Below are 15,921 nucleotides of genomic sequence, written 5' to 3' on the forward strand. Positions count from 1 at the left end.
CGCAGTTTAAATGGTTTCAACTGCTAAACATTACAGAAATCCTGAACGAGATAGACACAATTCGGATCACGAGTGTGATTTCAGATTGGCCACTCCAGTTTCAATTATTTCAGTGATGCGCTTATAAAAAACGATTTGCTAGCGTCTTAAATAGATTCGTTCTCTGTATGCGTACAATTAGGGTATATATATTTTATCTACACATATAGTAGAAGGGTCAGTACATTTCAGGTGCTCCATGCCATATACCCACCTTCTCGAAACGTCATGAAAATTGGCATGCTTACAGAGCTTTGTTTTCTGATTTCAGAAATCCAAATTTCATCAAAAACGGTCGACTAGAACCGAAGGTATGATCGTCCAAAAATTGCCATTTTTGTGATCGCTCAAGCGGAAAAAATGGCAGAAATATATACATGTAACTTAAATTTGCCATAATTCGATCAAATTAAGGCTGTTGAGGGCGAAACTTTCACACTTGGTCATTTACAGCACACTTAATGCATTTTCACGTTCTTTGACACCTGGGGCTGCCTAGCTTGACCTTTGAACCCATGCTTTTATTTATAACTTTTGAAGGCACTCATGCATGACGTCAGTTTTAATTGCAGATATCTCATGACTAACAGGTGGTATCATCAAGTGTAAGATATCATTGGAAAGCTCTTGGAAAGCACTTTCAAAATCAACAATAAAATTAGTGGATATTTCATCGTCACATTAACAAAAATTTGTGGTAGACAAGTGTTGAAAAAATTGTGAATTTCGAAATATCCAATATCCAGTAATATTATTGTTGAATTTGATAGTCCTTGTCAGGACCATTCCAATGACACCTTACACTTGATGACACCACCTCTTAGCCAAAATATATTTGCAATTAAAAATGACGTCACGTGTGAGCGATTTTTGAAGACATGAACAGAATCATGGGGTTGAAGGTCAGACTATGCAACCCCAGGTGTCGAAGAAGATGACAAAGTATCAAGTATGATGTAAATGAACAAGTGTGAAAGTGTCACCCTCAACGACCCTAATTTGACCAAAATATAGCAAATTTAAATTGCATGTGTAAATTTCTGACGTTTTTTCCGTTTGAGCGAGCACAAAAACAGCAATTTTTGAACGTCCACATCTTCGGCTATACTTGACCGATTTTTATAAAATTTGTTTTTCTGATATCAGAAAGAAAAGTTTTCCAGGCTTACCCAATTTCATGAAAATCTGAGATTGTGGGGGCACATTTTAAATTTTTCTGGAGCACCTGACATAATCTTACCCAGAAGTGTGTTTGAAGCTAACATGGTTATGATGCTGTCAGCATTGTGTGTCCTGGAACTGAACCTAAAGTGGAATTAGTAAGTCTATGATTCGATCGCTGCTCACAGCTTTAAATTTCAATTCTGTTCTAACAATCGGGACAACAGCCTTTCATCTCTATAGTTTTGACAAATTAGTTATTGAGGTCGACCAGTCTATGAAATCTCGCCATTGTTTCTGGCGCGTGTACGATATCATCATAGCAATGTTTTGTTTGTTTTAAATAAGCATGTAGATTATCTCCATGTCCTCACTATATAATCAAATACCAGCAATATTGCGTTTTGGTTTATATTCTCAATTTTATATAGTGCGGCCCGCGAATGGATTCAGATGTTGAATGCGGCCCACGAGCTCAAAAGTTTGCCCCCCCCCCCATGTGCTAGGCCCACCCTAATATAGCATTGAGAGGAAAAACATCAGTTGTGTAAGCTCGAAAACCTTGCGGTTGCGAGTCCTTAGCATCTCCATTTAGTTTCATACACGAATAATGTAAAAAGTGGCAAAGTGGATGTTTGGCAAGACTGGGATTTGGCAGTTTCTTTTTCTTTCCCACAACTATAACATCTGCACCAATGTTCCCTCTAATTTTTCACGAGTCTGCGCGCACTCACCAACTCACACTGAACGGTCCCTTGGACGACAGTGCGTATAACTGTATAAGGACTAAAAAGAAAGAAAAAAGGTCATCACTTCGGCTTTTACGTGCGCAGCTTATATTTCCTGCGCGCAGAGACGGTGTCAGCACTGCGCAATTGCGCACGTGCGCAGCTTAGAGGGAACATTGATCTGCACTAGGCAGGTCAGGATATATATATACCCAGGATACAGGGAATCAATATTATAGGATTATACACCAGTTCTTTACTGACTACTGATTCCGAACTGGCGAGCTACCACTCAACCCATGAACCCTGCATGGAGTTGGTGTCCTGTGCTCACAGCTCACACCACCTTTCATTTTCATTTATTCAAATAAATTACTTCAACTTGGAGAATCACCGCTGCTCACCTGAGCCTTCTGGAATCTCGGTACGTTTTGCCCGATATATCAGGTGAGATTCCATATACAGGCACCTGACACTGACAGAGAGAGAGAGAGAGAGAGAGAGAGAATTTATTCGGTCCATGAACATTGATAATACAGATAGATAAATACATAGCAAAGTATATATAATTCAGAACCAGGCTGCAGCGAAGGGATCGGGAGATCATCAAGTCAGCTACAGCCATATCAGGCATATCAGACAAAACGTATACTGAGATTCCAGCAGGGCCATGAAACGGAACCGTCAGTGCCTATACCCCTTAGTTATACAACCCTGGTAACGTTTTGACTTCCTTTTGGAACCTTTCCTTCTTCTATATAGTTTCTATAATACGGTAATACACTAGTACACCGTTCAGGTAAATAAGGTTCCGTACCTGATGCTTGACCGAAAATTTACTAGTGAACTGTAACAGAATTGAACATACCAATGTCTCTAATACAGATCATAACAAGTCTTTGTCAATGCTAAAGATTCTGATGACGAACTGCAACACGAAGGAAGAGTAACACACCTCCATAGTCCATGGCCGATACGCAATCCGATACCGAGACGAATCTGTATTCCAAACTCCGCTAAATACAAACTCCCCCACTAACAAATTTCTAAACGCATAAAATTAACATTCGTGACGTCATCGTATTTCATTCATTTTCTGGGATCCAAAATTTATGATTGCAATAAGAGTTATGAAGCTAGCACTATCCATAGTTCGATGTATAGGTGGTACATATCATATGCACAATAACGTGCGGTCACGGTCAGGGGAGGAAAGTGTGGCAGAGCGTCACCTGTCGTCCGGATAAGTGAAGGAGAAGAAAGTTCATGAATGACTAACTTTGAAAATTTTTACACCCAAAATTACATAATTTGAATGTTTCTATTTCTATTCCTATTCTTGATAGCACAGATCATCATAAACAGCTCTAAATTAATATTCGGATTTGTTGTGTACACTGACAGCAGAGAGAAGCAATACAAGAAGGTGGGGCAAGAATCGACAAGCAACTTGCAATCAGTCAGTCAGATTTATTAATATTTTCATCGTTTCAAAACATCACAAGACTGCGATACAATGAAAAGATAGGAGGGTGTCGAAACAACTTGGAGTAGCCATTAAGATCAGACACCCACCTTAGCCTAGGCGAAGTAAATAAGAGGCATGCACACTGAATGAAAAGTAATGCAGAGAATATAAGATGCAAGCGACAAAATGGGGTGGCATGTGGCGGAGGGCGAGGTCGGTGTTAGGTCGTGGTCCGGTAATCCTGAAGACTGGCTAGTATTGATTTAGAAGAAATTTCTTGTATTTCGACTTGAATGCGGACATGCTCGACGACTGACGGATAGCCGGCGAGATGCTGTTCCACAATTGGGGTCCGGCATACTTGATAGAGCAATGCGTTTTCTTGTATTCAGTCCTGATCATATGGTAGTTGTTCTTCGTTGACGCGCGTGTGCTGTACATGTGCGCTTTTGTCTCCGAGGTGAAGTAGTCCTTGAAATTTGAGGGACATTGACCGCAATGGAACTGATACATAAACTTGGCAATTTCTAGCTTCCTCATATCTTCTAAGTTTAGCACACCAAATCTTTTGAGAAGCGATTTATCAGTTGCACATCCAGGCCCCCGTGGGGCTTTGGCAATGATACGGATGATCCGATGTTGAAGTTTTTGCAGTAGGTCAATTGTATTCTTCTTCTTTACTTTCATTCAGTGTGCATGCCTCCTCTTTACATCGCCTAGGCCAATCGTTAAATCGAAACGGGTTTTCATCATCATCATTGGTTTGTTAGCAATTTTATCAGTTCAATACACCACAAAAAATGCGATACAATGAAAAGACAGGAAGATGTCGAAGCGACAAGGAGTAGTCTATGGAATCTGACACCCACCTTGGCCTAGGCGATGTAAAGAGGAGGCATGCACACTGAATGAAAGTAAAGAAGATAGTATAGAAAAAGAATGCGACAAGAAATAGGGCGGCATGTCATGGCAACATTTGAGGTATTTCTTGCTCTATTTTCTCGACGGTTGCGACCAAACATTCGTTTTTGGCTTGCTGTATCTTAGGTTATATAACGCAGCAGGAAAAGTGGGAAATTTAAGTTTTTGAGCGTATGTCTCCTAGTTCCCCGGGACGTGTTCCTTCCGAACCATAGCCTTTATACGACTTTATCTTATAAAAGCTATGTCCCGAACCACCAGGTGTGGACCGATGATACGTTCGGTCAACAAATTTTGAACGTTCCTAAATATTTTTTCAAAGGTGGATAATCATGTATGATCGACCGAAAAGATCATCGTTCCATCAAATATGCCGGACCTGATGTGTGGAATAGTAGGCCTATCCCGCCGGATATCCGACAGTCGACGAGCATGTCCACATTCAAGTTGAAATACAAGCAATTACTACTAGGTGAATACTAGTCCATCCTCAAGATTACCGGACCACGACTAACCTATCCATCTCGCCTTCCATGACATGCCACCCCATTTTTGTCGCTATATAGCTTTTTTCTATACTATCTTCTTATTACTTTTCATTCAGTGTGCATGCCTCCTCTTTACATCGCCTAGGCCTATGTGGGTGTCTGATTCCATAGACTACTCCAAGTCGCTTCGACACCTTCCTATCTTTTCATTGTAACGCATTTTGTGGTGTATTGATGATGATGATGATGATGATGTATATATGTGCGGCAGTGTTCGGATGACTCGAGTCAGACTAGAGTCACCTTTTTCGTATGACTTGACTTGACTCGAGTCACTTTGCTAAAATGACTTGACTTGACTGAGGCGTATCAGAAATGGGGATTGACTCGTGACTTGGAGCAAAATTCACGAGTCAGTTTCAAGTCATCAAATAATCGGTGTCGATAAAAATTAGTGTATCTTCCATATGTTCCGATTGTTCGCGAAAGGCTGGTGTTACCCGTGAGAGCGATCAATGATCGTGTGTTTTACTGAGCCTCCATCGTTCTCTCGCAAATAAATTGACCGCAAACGAAGTGCTTGAAGTTACAGCGTACGTTATCGTAAACTGCCAGTGAAGTAATTTCATAGCAAAATATCCAATTCTGTTCTCTGCTCTTACTTTAGCCAGAACTCTTGTTTTATTGAAATTGAATTCGAACACAGTTTGTATACTCCTCAACCATTGGCGTAAGCTCGATTTGTATCATATCAATATGTTAGGCTTACCATATTTTGGAAATCTAAAAAGAGGACACTTTTTCAGAAATTTGAGACTTGCAAAACCGGAAAAGAATTCTCAAAAACCGGTAAATTTTTCCCACTTTGTGATCGGTTGACTAAAAAGAAAAAAAAGGTCATCTTTCCGCCCAGAGCTAAAATAACCGTTTTTCACTCCGAGATATCCGCCGGTGCGTCAGTTCTGTGCTAATTTACGGCATATCACTCGCAATTTGCTCCAAATCTGACCTAAATTTTCAAAAAAGAGAACAAAATCTCAAAAAAGAGGACAAAAGGGCGTCCTCCGAGGACACTTTCAAAAACGTCAAAAAAGAGGACAAATCCTCTTAAAAGAGGACGTATGGTAACCCTACAATATGTAAATGGGTAATGTATTGCATCTTTTCAATTCGTTTCTATATTTGGGCTGGTAACTATAAACTGACGCTATGCAATTACGTAGTTTAACGGTTACGTAGGCTATATGTGATCGATACAGCGTCTTCTTGCGTGCATATTTAACTCTATATTCGTTCATCGCTTCAAATCAATGTCCACTCGATCTGTATTTCAGACAGCTAGCAAGATGCATTGACGTAACCATGCCTCATACTTCGAATATGCAATTTGACTTGAATTGTTACTTGACTCGTGACTTGACTTGACTCGACTTGACCCGAGTCACCTCCAAAAATTGAGTGGTCAACTTGACTTACCTCGAGCCACCTTTGAAAATCGATTGACTTGACTTGACTCGTGTCAAAATGTGCAATGACTCGAAATGACTCGTGACTCGAAGGTAGCGACTTGATCCCAACACTGATGTGCGGTAGGTAGAGCTTGCATCAAAGTGTTGAGCCTATAGGGTTGCAGTTAAAACAAACAGTGTTTTAAAACACTTTGTTTAAAACATGTTTTAAACAGTGTTTTAAAAAATGGCCTTTCTCAAAAAAAAAAATTGTGTTTTTTTAAGTTGTAAAATTAAGTCATAATTGTGTAAATAGCTCCTAAAGTCGAGTCGAGTCGAGTCATTTCCGTATTTTGAGAAAATGACTCGAGTCATCAGAAAATCGTGACTCGAGTCGAGTCATTACAATTCTGACCTGCACATTTAAATAATGGTTGATAACCCAATTTATGTTATTTTTTGTATTTTTAAATTAAATCACGAGGCAGTTTCACTTCATAAGTGCTAAAACTTCAGAATTCGCATAAACAGAATGACCGCCTGAGATGAAATATTCTACTGTGCAAACTCATATTAATTGCCAATATATAGCCTATACCGATAAAAATAACGTGTTGCTGTTTAGAGATGTTTTGTTGGGGTTTTGAAAAAATGCTTGCAAAAATCCATTTTTTCCTGTGATATACATATAGCCGCGATTCCAGAATATCTTCAAGATGAGCAGCTAGATAGAAATGACTAGGCTGGATGTTATATGTTCATAAAAAAATCTTCATCTCAATGTTAGTGCCATATATTTGCGATCATATACCCAAAGGTGTCGTGGGAAGCGTTACGCGTTATTATTACATTCGCCACCACCTTTGTGGAGATGGATATTCGGCACACATTCATATCAAATTGACGCCGCGGATATTTGGCGGGGGAGATAGCGTAGTGGTGACGATTAGGGCTGGGCACAATTATTCGAGTACTCGAATCTGAATCGAGTATATTAATTTTAATGATTCGAGTCGAGTAGTAAAATACGATTTTTTCGAGTACTGAAATTATACGTTTCTCGCCACTGAAAGTTAATTTATCAACGAGAATTATAGTTTCGATACTAATTTGCACTGTTGAAGCCTTGAATCATTGATTGGCGGTATCGCAGCATACGAAACATAGTAAAAAGCTACGAAGGTTACTGGACGTAGCACATTTCCGAAGTCATGATTATCCCACAACATTGTCACCAAGTGGAACGAAATCGGTATGGTCGAAAAAAATACCTAAGTATCATTTATGAGATGGATAAAGGCATATTCTTTGTGGGGGCATAAACGGTACATATTTGAACTTTGACACATTACATTCTATATATATATCGACTTTTCAATTAGATAAATAAAAATGAAAAGGGCAAAAGAAAACAGGAAACAAAATACATCAAGATAATCAGTTTTAGGCTCGTATTAAGCGTCTCCAACGTAGGCGGTCGTGGGCGTCTTCAAGCGACAGCCCGCGTTGCGCTAGGTCAGTCTCCATTGTCGAGCGCCATGTTTTCCGATTCCAGCCACCTCTGCGCCATGGCTCCGTCGGAATGTGATTGATGATGGCGGCGGCTGGTTGCTCGTCTTGATGCCGCACTAGATGGCCGATTAGGCGGAAGCGTCGTTCAGCTGCCAGTAGACGGCACGGGACCGTTCCTGTGAGCTCTCGCAATGCATTCGTGGATATATGCTCCGGATGGTGAATGCCGAGTGCATAGCGGAGGAGTGCGTCATAGTTAGCGTTGAGCGTCTTAGCCAGCTTCTCTGTCAGCGTGAGTGCCTCTATTCCGTAGAGAAGAACCTACTTGTATTGCCTCGCGAGTCGTACGCGTGCGCGTTCCTTGCCGTGGCCGCCATTCAAAGAAGTTCGTATTATCCGGGAAGGCCGTTCGCAGGACGAAGTCAAGGATGACCACGAACAGGAATGGTGCCAGGGTGTCACCTTGAAGCACACCAGCCGAAGTGTTGAAATCTCCGCTTGGGCCGTCATCTGTTCGGACTCGCGCTCGTGTGTCAGTGTAGAGGGCCATAATGGCGTACGTTATCACCTCAGGAATTCCGTAGAATCTGAGGATCTCTGCCATGGCTGGGCGCGAGACCGAGTCGAAGGCTTTCGCGAAATCAACGAAGACGGCCACAACGTTCTTTTTGCGTGAGCGACAGGTGTCAATGATTGTGCGCAGTGCCAGGATGTGCTCTGTAGTACCGCGAGATGGTCGAAATCCATTCTGAGCATTTAGGAGCTTGGTAGAGAGTTGCTCACGTATGCGAAGGAGCAATACTCGGTCGAACAACTTGGCAGCGGTCTGCATCAGGGAGATGCCTCTGTAGTTCGCTGGGTCACTCGCAGCGCCTTTCTTGTAGATTGGGACGATTTCGCTCTCGAGCCACTCAGGGGGCACCGGGCCGCCTTCTAGGACGCCATTCATGACGTCGAGGAGCACAGGTGCAACGCCCGAGGTGTAAGCAGCTGTTGGGATGCCGTCCGTACCGGTGGCCTTGAATTGTGGTACTCCACGCATGGCTGTCTTGAGCTCACCTAGCGTGATCAGGGCTGTATTGATCGTTAGAGGATTTGCTGCTAGTGAAGGCGGTGCAACGAGCACATCGATGTCCGGTGCAGGTGTAGATAACAGGGTCTCGAAGTGTGCAGCGAGGTCTTCCGTACAGGCCTTCACGCGGGCCCTCTTGAAGCCAACTAGTTCACCGATGGCTTTCCAGGCTGCTCTTGATCGGCCCGCACGGCGCCATTTCATTACATTCTGCTATGACGTCATAATGAGTGATACTCGATTACTCGACTCGACTCGAAGCATATTACGTGATTCAGAATCGAATCACTCAGGTACTCGATTTCGCCCAGCCCTAGTGACGATAAGCGCCCACCAAGCAAGCGGATCCGGTTCGATTCCCGTCGGAGGTTCATTTGGGCTCCTCTTCCCTCGTTCTTACGGCGACAATAAAAGCCCGAAGAAACAAAGCACTCACAAGTAATGGAAAGAACTAGTAGAAAGGGCCGCGGCTTCAAAAAGATCAACATCGAAACAGAACTGTGACATCGGGCACTCTAGGCCGAGGTGGATGTTTGAGTAAAGGATCGCTACTGATGCGTGTCGTTCGACATCCTCCTATCTGTTCATTGCATTGTGTCTTATCGCATTGTACATTGTATGTTTAGCTTGTTCAGATGAAAATTATAACCCAATGTTTTGTATTGTATTGTATTTAAAACAAAGCCACATATTTCAAGAAATGATGCTACAGAATTCACTTTGAAATAATAAAAGGCTTCCCAATTTTGATGTTAATTTCAAGAAAGGTCATATTGTTGCTGTTTATCACTAGCCTACAGTTAATATTTGCACAAGACAGATGACGTTACACGATAATTGAGCCAAGTTTGAACTAAATCTCCGGGGAGGGGTCCGCGGGAGTCCGTGACGGTCCAAATGGGTTCGCGAAGACATAAAACGTCGAATACCCCTGCTCATCCGCGTCAGCGGTGTCTTACAAATGCCTAGAGGTGGGCCGTGCTATAAGTCGGCAGTTACGGAAAATAAGAAGAATGTCGGCCTGGTGTAAATGACCATAGTAGTCGACAAACACCATGAATACCCCAAAACAAACAAACCCCTGCTCTAAATGGTCAGTGCCTCACCAGCCATGAACCTCACCACACGTAGCTGGAGATCAACATAGGCTACTCTTGTGGACACCAGGAACTCCGGGGTGATTGAGCTAGATGCTTGCCCCTCGTAAAATTGTTACTATGCTCAATAGCTCATTGACCGTTGCTCGGCATGGTTCCTTTGCGCGATTCCTACATCTACAAAGAATTGAGCCATCTTTATTCTTCGTCTTACTGGTGTGAGAATGACATCAGCCGTCATATAGGATAGCACATCACAGTCTCTATGCGATGCACCGTCTAATGCAGGTGGGGCAATTATTTATCCGGCGGGCCAAATGTGAAACAGAAACTGCGTTGGCCGGCCGAGACAAAAGTTCCCAGATTACATTCTGTGGCGTGCAGTTTTATTTCTAAATTGGAGGCAGTGAATTACATTGTTCGGTTGCGACCGCGCCACGACGCACCAAGACATATATTAGGTGCGTAGGCCATGTAACATGCGAGAAGTGTTCCAGAACGATCGGCAGTGAGAAAACCTTGACCTAAAACAGGGGTCGCCTAACTCAAAACGGGTCGCGTGCCACTTTTCAAAATTCACAGAGGCCGCGGGCCGCACGACTTCAACATCGAGATAAAATAGGCAACGCAGTTTAACAACCACGTTTTGATAACTCTACGTCATTACAACGCTGTGCTCTCTAACATGGGTGACGGACATATATAGTAGCCACAAAATATTTTATAGAAGAAATACAAATACAACAAAAATATCATGATAATGACTTTCGTTATATTTTGAACTATGGGCTGCGTACGATACCTGACAACACTCTTCAGCAACTAAAGCGGGGGCGGCCAATATTTTTGCTATTAACGGCCGCATTTTGATTACTAATGTAGCCTGCGGCCGCATACAAAAAAGTGCTTCGTCTAATTAAGCTAAATGGGGGCCAAATACCCACGCCACGTTAAACTGCCCACGTTAAATTGTCCGTTGCCAGTGACTATAATGTATTTACTCATATCGCCTTACTATACGCACGGAAATCGTGAGTGGTAATGTTATGAATAGCTACAGGTATTCGTTTACTAGTCGCGCCACACGCGAAATTTCTTTCATATTCATGAGTGAATTTCGTCATTCGTCAGATTCACCGGTAGTGTTGGTGCAGGGGGGTCTTCGAAAATTGTGGGAAGTTATTAATTCTGCGCTGCATCTTTCGGTGGATCAATTGTTATTAGGCCCCTTTGTTGCATGCTGTTATTTCTTGTCCTTCCATCAGGATTATCGGTATAGTGGTAAGATTTTGAATTCGCCCAAACGTAGGCCTACTAGAAACAAATTTCTCTCGTGATGCGGAGAAAACTATCACAAATTGGTATTTCTATATGAGGCGTAGCATTTTCCTCTGCTCTTTGCATCTGTACAGTGGGGCTCAGATTACAAAGGACACTACTACATTAAAATCGAAAATCAACTCACATTCAACCGCGCGCTGTGTGAAGAAAATTTCAAGAATAATTCAAACCTCTCATTATTTAGCGAGTCAATTTCTAAATTCAATTTGCATATTGACGGCTGCCAACACATCTCAATCGAATTAAGTGTCGATTAGGCATAATTCTCCTTCTACTTCCGCAAATTGGCCACCCCTGGACTAAAGAATCGATATCGGGGTTAGCTATAGTCATGGTGCATGCTGGAATACTATATCCACGTAAAGCTTGGTCTTTTGGAGAGCCCGAAGTCGTTTTCTAAGCGTCTCGGTCATGGCAGCGATGTATCATTGCCCGTCAAAGCTATATATGCCCATTCATATCAGCAAATTCTTCCTTCATGGAATAATATTACCATCGCCGAAGCCGTATCAGCTAGTGAGGAATAGTGATATTGGGCACAGGAGGTTAGCTTACTTTGAACAAGCATTTTACAATGCTTTACTAAGCGTTATTCCGGAATTTCAAATCAGGTTGCGGGCCGCAAAATATGACCTGGCGGGCCGCATGCGGCCCGCGGGCCGCGTGTTGGTGACCCCTGGCCTAAAAGGAGTGCCCTTATGCTGACCGAAAACTTCGATATATATACAATACATATATGTTTAATTCCCCTAAATGGCTGGCGACGAATGTTCCTGTCTTGGCAATCTGAACCCCACAAGACAAATGCCATCACGCAGGGAAAAATTATTTGCCAGTGAAGAAATACCAATTTGAAATCTTGTGCGTGTTTTGGTTTAGTACGTTTGGGAGATTTCAATATATTTTGACATAGCAGACAGGAGGTCACAAAATATCACCGTGTAACGAAGTCTGTATACCATACCGGGTCCACCCGAAGATGTTTAATTATTATTTACGTGCCGTACATTTTCCAGGACACCTCACTCAGCTCTACCGGTAAATCTGATTACGTGAGCAGAGAGAGGATAAAAAATTGATAGCAATATATATGCAATACTTGATCATATTGACCGATTCAATCATGAATCATAGAAAATTTTCGCGACTGGTGCGATTACGCGACCCAAACTGACTGACTACAGCCTAATGGGGGGTCTGGGGGCGAATTCCCCCATATGTTTGGTTTACCACCCTATGGGGGCCTACGACCAACTTTTTTGGGGGGGGGCTGACGAAGTGCTGTTCCGGTCCTGCGTGCCCCTTCAGATGCATTGTAAATTAGGGTCGGTTGCATAGATCGTGATCAGAAACGATCCGCCGATAGCCATGATCGTCGATCTTCGGATCCGCGATCGACACCATAGCATGACCACGTCTCACTGATGCGGATCCAGTGGCGAGTCAAATCATCTCCGGTCGTTGACGCAAACTGACGCAAATGACGTCAGATAATCCGCTAATATATCAGCTGATGGCGGAGGCAGGAACGTTCTAGGCATATTTCAAGAAGACGTTGCATGTGCGCGGTGTACAGCTGAAAGACATGGATAATTGGATATATACCGATATGTTGAAGAGTTAGAGACACTGCGGAGCCTGAAACAAGAAAGAATTCCTAGTATGCTGAAAGACCGTTCGAATCCTCTGGAATACCTTGACGATAATAAATTCGCGAATCGGTATAGGCTGTCCATTGTCCAAGCTATCAACTTCGGAGCTTTTGGACATGAAGGAGGAACTTTCATTCCCCAGTCGCCGCTGTTATGCCATTCCACCTTATTTTAGACTGCTGGCTATTATTCGTTTCTTTGCTTCTGGTCATCACCAAATGACTGATGGTGTCCTTCTGCATATGAGCTAAAGCACTGTATGCAGAATAGTAGACCTACATAAAAGTTTCCCGGGCTATAGTAGGCAGGAGCAAGGAATTTATGAAGTTCCCGACAACGCCTCAAGATACAACCGAACAAGTCAATGCATTTTATGCGGAACACCAGTTTCCATGAGTGATTGGTCTTGTCGCCTACAAGCCTATCTCGAATCCGGGTTCTTTTTCATAAACGTACAGCTTGTGTGCAGTGCAGATATGGAATTCACACATAGTAGCTGGTCTGGCTGTTATTGTCATGGCACTCACCAACCATCCTCAAGAATGGATATATAGATATTCTTATCTGTTATTGAGCATTTCTGAATCCAAAGCGATCTTCACGTTTCCATATTTTTCTACGTTACCCACTGACAATACAAATGCATTGCACCCTCATAGGAACTGTTGATGTATTGCCCACAACCAATTGAAATACATCCCACACAAACTGCAAATGTATTGTTACTTTATAGCAGAATGCAGGCATGAAGATTCTAGGGTTGATCAAAAATAATTTCAAATTTTAGTGGTTACTTGTAGCAAGGCAGGCATGCAGATTAGGGTTGTTGAAAAATACCTTCAAATTTCACTGGTTAGTTGATAGGTTGGATAATAAACTCATCTGAACTTCGGCGAGTAAAAAGTGACATGCAGCATTCTCTTAGCCAACCCAGTAATCTTTGAAAAATAAGTCATTTTTATGGATATGTTGACTGATGAGTAGGGCTGGGCTGGGCTGTTCTGAATCGAGTATCAAGCGTCAACTATAAATCAGTTTGATGTCATAACAGTGTGAAAGATGTGGAGAGTTCAAATGTGTACACTGTGTACATTTTATACTACCACAAAGAACATAGTGCCAGTTCTACATCACATAAAGATTGTTGCGGGCTGATCACGGCCTCACGGAAATGTCGTTTCCACAAATACATGTTGTGAATGTGCCAATTAAGGTTTGGAGGCTCCCGAAGTTGAAAATACTAACCGTAATAGAGCCACAGAACGGCCGGTCAAATTCAAAATAGCAGCAATACTCCATTTCAGATTCGAGTACGCGAATCATTGTGCTTAGTCCTACTGATGCGCAGTGGCAAGCAATGGAGCTTGAGCAAAATTAGCCAGCGAAAAATGAAGACTGAAGAGTCAGATCAGGTGGTCGTGTCATCCAATGCCAGGTTCTTCTGAATTCTTCAGCCATTTCTTGCTTTCTCCTCTTCAATGCAATTTTCATATTTTTGCGCCGCTTTGATTTTGAAATATTTTAAATGTAGGTCATGCTTCTCCTTTGCCATTGCCAGTACATCATCTGGAATAAGTTGGTTGAAAAGAATCAGGAAATCAAGTAATCAACAAGGAAATTTTTTGCAGCTTTTGCAATTTTTTTTTATAGTATCCGGGAGCTTCCTGATACTCAGTCAGAATATAGCCCATGTAGTAGCCCATGTAGTATGTTGTTTCAAGCTGCTTGAAGGAATTTTATATTGCAACTTTGTTGGTAATGCGAAACCGAACTTTGCTGTAGTCATGTATTTGAAGATATATCTCACTTCGTGCTACCTGCTACTATTCAATATCTCTATATGATCAATGAAAATACTATACTACGGCACTTACTGTGAATATTCTCAAGCATAGCATCAAACTCTGATGGAGGAGATCCTGCAACAGTTTTGGCGCGTTCTCCCTACTGACTAGAATAAGCTTTTTTTGTCTTCTGCTTTAGATTTTTCCACAGGTTTTGAATTTGGCCAACCGTTCTGTGGACACCAGTATTTGTGGCTCTATACTGTTCAAATACTGTCTGCCAAACTTTTTCCTTTTGTTTTGTGGTAATGGTGACCCCGTCCGTTTTCGTATTTTCAATGATATTCAGACTATCTTCAACAAGTTCAACGATTTTATATTTCTTCAGTTTACTAAAATTCTCTATAATTTTGTAATCCGTTTCTGTAATAAAAGAAAATGACCACCAATCATAAGGACTTATTCGCTTAACATTCAAATGAGACACTGTATATCTGCAAAACCTACAAGACATCAAGTAAACCATTTGTAAAAGCGAGGTATGTGCAGGTATATTGTTATTGCATCATTTTTGAAGTTATGAGTAAACTCAACGATACCGGTACTCAAAACCCGAAAACACTGAATGCAAAATCTCAACGTCAATACACGAACAAGGTAGGCTACCGGTATGTACAAGTAACGCATGTTACGGTACTCTTACATTGATTTTTGCTCATGACTCATTTGACAACAGTCTCCTTGGTACCTTGTAGATAGTATACATTTTTACAGGTATTACAGTGTCCCATGTAAAATCGATCAAAAAGACAACAAAACTAACTTTATTGCCACCACTGATCTTGAAATATACGATCTGTATTGGCAATTCCTATCGATAGTACCGGTCCACGAACCATTGAGTACTCTAGATATGACATATTTACACGACAAAATCCATCTATAAAACAATCTCAGCCCTCACTTGATATCTTTTGCGGCATCAACAGCGAAGCACACCGCCGATCAAGTCCTTGAACCACCTACCCAGGTGGATCAAATCTCGCCGATCAAATTTCCCCGATAATGGCCTGATCGTTATCTATACCACGGAACTCCGACGATCTGTTACGCATGAATGGCGATCATGCTTCGATCGCGATCTGTGCAACCGACCCTAAGTTGCGCACCAGCTACGTGCATAATTGGAGACGGGGGAGGTGGTTATAAA

General features: G+C 42.1%; 2 long non-coding RNA genes across 2 annotated transcripts in view; one reads left to right on the forward strand and one right to left on the reverse strand.

Annotated features, from left to right (window-relative positions):
• Positions 1 to 15,921, forward strand: part of LOC145452878 (uncharacterized) — a 193,675-nt gene that overhangs the window by 36,721 nt on the left and 141,033 nt on the right. The gene's annotated exons all lie outside the window — the stretch shown is intronic.
• On the reverse strand, positions 13,625 to 15,865 carry LOC145452877 (uncharacterized). Its single transcript, XR_013919572.1, has 2 exons — positions 14,802 to 15,865; positions 13,625 to 14,493 (listed from the first exon to the last, which is right to left on the reverse strand). It is a non-coding gene; the product is annotated as an uncharacterized LOC145452877 (long non-coding RNA).

Source organism: Botryllus schlosseri, chromosome 12, assembly GCF_051294905.1.
Source record: "Botryllus schlosseri isolate E-star chromosome 12, Bs_hap1, whole genome shotgun sequence".
Taxonomy (NCBI): Eukaryota; Metazoa; Chordata; class Ascidiacea; order Stolidobranchia; family Styelidae; genus Botryllus; species Botryllus schlosseri.